Source organism: Psammomys obesus, unplaced genomic scaffold (assembly GCF_907164565.1).
Source record: "Psammomys obesus unplaced genomic scaffold, mPsaObe1.curated_primary_1811, whole genome shotgun sequence".
NCBI lineage: Eukaryota > Metazoa > Chordata > Mammalia > Rodentia > Muridae > Psammomys > Psammomys obesus.
In genome coordinates this window covers 20,127,597-20,133,708 of record NW_026585797.1, presented here as the reverse complement: position 1 = coordinate 20,133,708, position 6,112 = coordinate 20,127,597, and positions in this window count along the sequence as shown.

The following is a 6,112-nucleotide window of genomic DNA, read 5'->3' as shown; positions in this document are numbered from 1 at the left end:
CCTAGACCTACACAGAAATAGACACACAAATATGCACGTAGGTATTTATATCTCTAGGCATCTGTAATCATCTGTGGTGTATGTGTGTGTATTTATGTATGTGCGTGTGTATGTGTGTGTGAGGGTCCCTTAGCCTTACGGTCTAATGGCCTTAGATAACAGAACTGCGCCTCTAACAGTGGAAAACCTCAAGGCCAGTAAGGTTGAAGTGCATCACCTTGTTTTGAACCTAAGATGTGGAGGCCAGCGGAAGCACAGCTGGAGCATCCAACCTGCCCAGGCTCAGGAAAGGTCTACCTACTCCACTTCCTGTTGAGAGACTAACAAGGTTCTAGAAAATGCAAGGGAGAATGGCTGCGAGTATGTCTGAGGAATACAATTTATGTAGCTGCTTTGTAGAGAAGTATTTCAAGGCTGTGGCCATGGTGTATGGTATTGCAATAGATTGTGTGAGTGTGTGTGCATGTTCACGTGAGTATGACCATGAATATGAAGGTCAAAGGTCAATCTCAGGTACTATCTCTCATGGGCTGGGGGCCTGTTTTTTGAGACAATGTTCCCCATTGGCCCAGCTCTCGCCAAGTTGGCGTGGCTGGCTGGCCAGTGAGCTCCAGAGACCTCTCTCCTCCCGAATACTGCCAATACTGCGGTTTCGAGTTCGTGCCACTACACCTGGTGTTTTTAATGTGGTTTCTGAGGCTCAGGCTCAGTCCTCAGGCTTTCATGGCAAGCACTTTACCCACAGGCTGCCCCCCCAGCCTGAGCTGTGCTATTTTAACAAGTAGCTGTAGGTATGTGTCCAGGACGTAACGGTCACCGGAGCTCTTGTGTTGCGAGTTTGCTGTCCCTGATGTCTGTGCTTCCTTCTCTCTAGACCGTCTGAAAAGTGAAGGTGACCTCGCTCGTAATCCTCAGATTAGTGTTCCCTTTGGCAGGACAAATTAAAACTGCAAAACCAAAACAAAATAAAAACCCAGACCAAGAACAATAACGAACACCTCCACCATCCCTAAGCGACCCAGGGAGATTTAATGGATGGAACACAGTGTGCAGAAGTACACAGAAAAGAATTCTGGGAAAGGTAGTTAAACACTGGTCATGAAGAATCTTGTTGGAAACTACACTCGTAAAATCTACAGAGTTTAGCATCTTTGGAGTGGCGATTATAAGGGCTAAAGTTATTCAGCAGGAAAAAATGATGTCATATATGATTCCAGACAGATTTTTTTTTACCCATAAATCAAAAGCTTCAATATGACAAAAGAAAATATTTTCTTTAAAAAATCAGGAGACAAACAAGGAAACAGACAGGATGTCTGTAGTGTACATAACAAAGGATTGGATTTCAAAGAGCGTCTGTTCCACGTGCAAATTATACATGTGAAAAATGAGCTGCTAAGGACATCATCAGGCAGGCCACAGAAAAGAGGAAATATTTGCAAGGGGAGAAAAAGTAGTGTCCTTTCCTTGTTTGTCAAAATTTCCAGAGTTTATGTCCCCATAACACTAGAGAGACATAACAAATTTACCTAAGCAAAACCTTAGTGATATAGGAGTTTTGAAAAAAACGATGACCCAAAGACTGAGGGGGAAATGTTTATTTCTGTGAAGACTGATGAAATAAGAGGGAGTTTGGAGAAACATTACTGGATTAAAAAAAGGGTATGATCTAGTGGTCCAAACAAAGGAATGCAGGCCTGTTCAGTCAGGTTTTCTCCTGTGTCTCTAGGATGTCCCTTGTCCCGACGCTCAGTCCTCTGAAGATTTCTCAGGAGAGAAGGGAAGATCCTGGAAAGTGACCTGCTAGTCATCTGCTAGTGACCTGGTAGTATGGCTTTGTTCAGGGAAGGAGACTTCTGATTTCTATTTCCCGATTCTGGGAGAGAGGAGTCCTAGCTTCTGTGAGCTATGTTAGGGTAAGTAAATAGGGACCTATCCTTGGGGTACCATATTCTGATTCCCAGCAAGGCCAATGAATATTCTCAGTCAACTGGGAAATGAAAGTGGAAATGCATTGTCATCTTCAACCAGTATTATATTTAAAAAACTAAACTTTGAATGGTATGAGCAGGTATCATAAGATGGTACCTCAAATATGCCACTTTGTCATCGAGATTATTTTGAGCTCAGTGGAATTGAGGAAAGGCACGCTTAAGCACATTGTCTGTCCTCCACTTATTTGCCTAAGGGCCGGACATAAATTTAGCAAGGTTCTCTCCTGTGTTCTACCAGGAAGGACAAAAAATAATCCCTGGAGACAGCCCAAGACCTTTCTCCGGGCACCAGAGGAGTCTCTGTGGTAACAGTTTCTAACCAGCTGCTATCTGCCCTGAATAGTTGTCTTGCCCCAACTTTAGCCCTAGAAACTCAGCCCTTTTCTTTTGTCACGCCATTCTCAAAACATCCCCTGTTCTTTTGCCGCGGTGCTCCGCAAGCCTCTCTAAGTACTCCTGGCTGATGGCTCCCACACACACACACCGGTGGACCGTCCCTCGCTCTTATTAATCTCTGTCTTCTTCCTTGAACTGCAGGGTCCAGTTAACTGGACACCTTGGGATGATTCCCTCTACACCAGCAAGTACTGGCCTGGGTGTGAGAAACTTACATGCGCTGTTGGTGTGGTTACGAATTACCTTTTCTGAAACTAAAATTGTAAGTAGTAAATGTGATTAAGGTGATAAGTCATAAAGGTAATACAAAATTAAAATATAAGTGTGTCCTTAACAAAGCAATTATTTTTTAAGCATGTATTTATAAACAAATGTGTACATTGAAGAGTGCTTATTGTGGCAATTTTACTAGAGGAAAGGAAGATTTTTTGATAAGTCACTGACTCTTTTTAATATGGAGTTTGAGATCATGGACTACTAAAGGGTTAAGTAAAGTAAGGAGGTACATCTTATAAGTATTCTTAGACATACCTAATATGCCTAATAGAATAAAGCGAACAAAGTCATAATGTAAAATGTATTTTTAAATATAGTATTAAAGAGGTTGGAAATATAGGTGCAAGTGATTATTCAAGTAAAGGAAGAAGCATAATCAGATTAATTTGAAACTATAGAGCGATTACTAAAGAGAGTGTGATTAGCTTCCGTTTGAGGTGTGATTGAGGGGAAAACTTTTGCAAGCATTTCTTTAGAAATGTTTCTGCAAGATATATTATTGGCATTTCAATCAAAAGACGAAAGAAGAGAAATGGCTACCAGATGTGCTGGCCAGCCCAATTTTAGGTACAAGTACATGCCTATTTAATAAATTGATGAGCCTTGTGGGCCTGATGTCACACTTCCTATCTGTCCTCGTAAAGAGGGATCCTGGGATTTCCTCAGTTAAGTCCACTTTAAAAATCACAGATACATTAGGCATGGCGGCACATGCCTTTGATTACAGCACTCAGGTGGTAGAGGCAGGTGGTTCTCTGAGTTAGAGGCCAGCCTGGACTAATTAAAGAAAAAAATTACACCACAGATCAAACACTGTGGTGGGTCATGCCTGTCAGCTCAGAGCTAGGGAGGCAGAGAAAAGGTGATTGGGAGTTGGGGGATAGCCTGGGCTACCCAGCTTCAACCCAACAACAAAACTCAAACCATAGGGATACTAAAGGGTTGTTTAGTAAATCATGTATCTGTATTGACAAATCAGTCCTGTGTAGTACCCAAACTGAAATAATCTGGTCAAAAGCAAGGAAAACTGGGAACAGCTCCAGTGGTTTCATTTGGCTGGAGGAGCAAAGACTGGCTGCACAGACACCTTTCTTCATCTGGTTCTCTGCCCAAATGGGGGAGAAAATTCTCATTTCATGCAATTATAGAGCTTTATTGCCTTTCATTATAGAATGTTTTCCTAAAGGAACAGATTTCTTTTTTGAGAAAGAGTAATTTTCTAGAGTGATTTTAAGAAACTGCAGCACCTTATTCTTTGAAAATTGAATTTGAAAAAAAAAAAAAAAAAGTTCAAGAACAGTTTTGAATTCAGCTTGTGCCTTAGAAGACATCGTTGTAAATCCGTCAGTACCTACAAAGCAGCAGGTAACGGCCCGGATTTCTACTCGTTCTGTGGTTTTCATCATCTGATCTCAGCAATGGCTTAATTTTTACATTAAAATTCTAGTTCTTCCGACCCATCTTATCTTCGTTCCAGCCTGGGTGGGCACTCAGCATACCCAAGGAAGAGCAGAAGGGCCCACCTCAGCGCCCCTGCTCCTCTCCTGCTGCAGCTGGCCCTGGGTTGGCTTTCTTCCTGCTCCTCCATGCACCAAAGGGGAGCCACAGCAGTGCTGCACCACAAATGAATGCCCCTGCCTCTACACACAGTGCAGGCCCCACAGCTGGACCAGCGCCTCCTTCCCGCGCTGCTCTGCCAGGGCTCATGCCACACTCAGCAAAGACACTTTCTGGGAGCTTCTGGGCTTCCACTTCCTCCCCGCTGTCATCATCTGGGTGTCCTGTGGAGAGCCGCGCCCTTCAAGAAGGGAGCTGACGTTTTGTTCTGACGACAGTGTCCTTTGCTTTACAGAAGCTTTTCAGTTTCATGAGGTCCCATTTATCAAATAGAGCCTGTGCTGTTGGTGTTCTGTTCAGGAAGTTGTCTCCTGTGCTAATGAGTTCGAGGCTCTTCCCCACTTTTTCTTCTAACAGGTTTAGTGTGCCCATTTTTATATGGAGGTCTTTGATCCACTTGTATTTTAGTTTTGTGCAGGGTGATAAGTATGGATCTATTTGCATATTGGGAAAGGATCTTCACCAACCCTATATCAGACACAGGGCTAATATCCAGAATATATAAAGAACTTAAGAAGTTAAACAGCAACAAATCAAGTAACCCAATTAAAAAATGGGGTACAGAGCTAAATAGAGAATTCTCAATAGAGGAATATCAAATGGCAGAGAAACACTTAAAGAAATGCTCAACATCCTTAGTCATCAGGGAAATGCAAATCAAAACAACCCTGAGATTTCACCTTACACCCATCAGAATGGCTAAGATCAGAAAGTCAAGTGACAGCACATGCTGGAGAGGATGTGGAGAGAGGGGAACCCTCCTGCATTTCTGGTGGGAATGTAAAATTGCACAAGCACTTTGGAAATCTGGCGCTTTCTCAGACAATTAGGAATAGTGCTACCTCAAGATCCAGCTATAGCACTCCTAGGCATATATCCAAAAGATGCTCAAGTATACAACAAGGACATTTGCTCAACCAAGTTCATAGCAGCTTTATTTGTAATAGCCAGAAGCTGGAAACAACCAAGATGTCCTTCAGTTGAGGAATGGATACAGAAATTGTGCTACATTTACACAATGGAATACTACTCAGCAATTAAAAACAAGGAAATCATGAAATTTGCAGGCAAATAGTGGGATCTGGAAAAGATCATTCTGAGTGAGGTATCCCAGAAGCAGAAAGACACACATAGTATATACTCACTTATAAGTGGATATAGACATAAAACATAGGATAATCATACTAAAATCTGTAAACCTAAGGAAGCTAATCAGGGAGGAGGACCTTGGGTAAGATGCTTAATCTTCATTCAGAAAGGCAAAGAGGATGGGCATCAGAAGAGGGTGAAAACAGGAGCCTACCACAGAGGGCCTCTCTGAAAGAGTCAACCCAACAGGGTATCAAACCATATGCTGAGACTCATAGCAAAACTTTGGGCAAAGTGCACGGAATCTTATGAAAGAAGGGAGAGATAGAAAGACCTGGAAGGGACAGGAGCTCCACAAGGAGAGCAATAGAACCAAAATATCTGGGCACAGGGGTCTTTTGTGATTCCAATACTCCAAACAAGGACTATGCATGGAGATAACCTAGAACCCCTGCACAGACGTAGCCCATGGCAGATCAGTCTCTAAGTGGGTTCCCTAGTAAGTGGAAGACAGTGAAGCCATTCGTAATGAGACCTGATGGACTAGGATCAGAGTGAAGGGGAGGAGGACCTCCCCTATCATTGGACTGGGGGAGGGACATAGGAGAAGAAGAGGGAGGGAGAGTGGGATTGGGAGGGGATGGGGGAGAGGGCTATAGCTGGGATACAAAGTGAATAAACTGTAATAAAAATCAATATATATATATATATATATATATATATATATATATATATATATA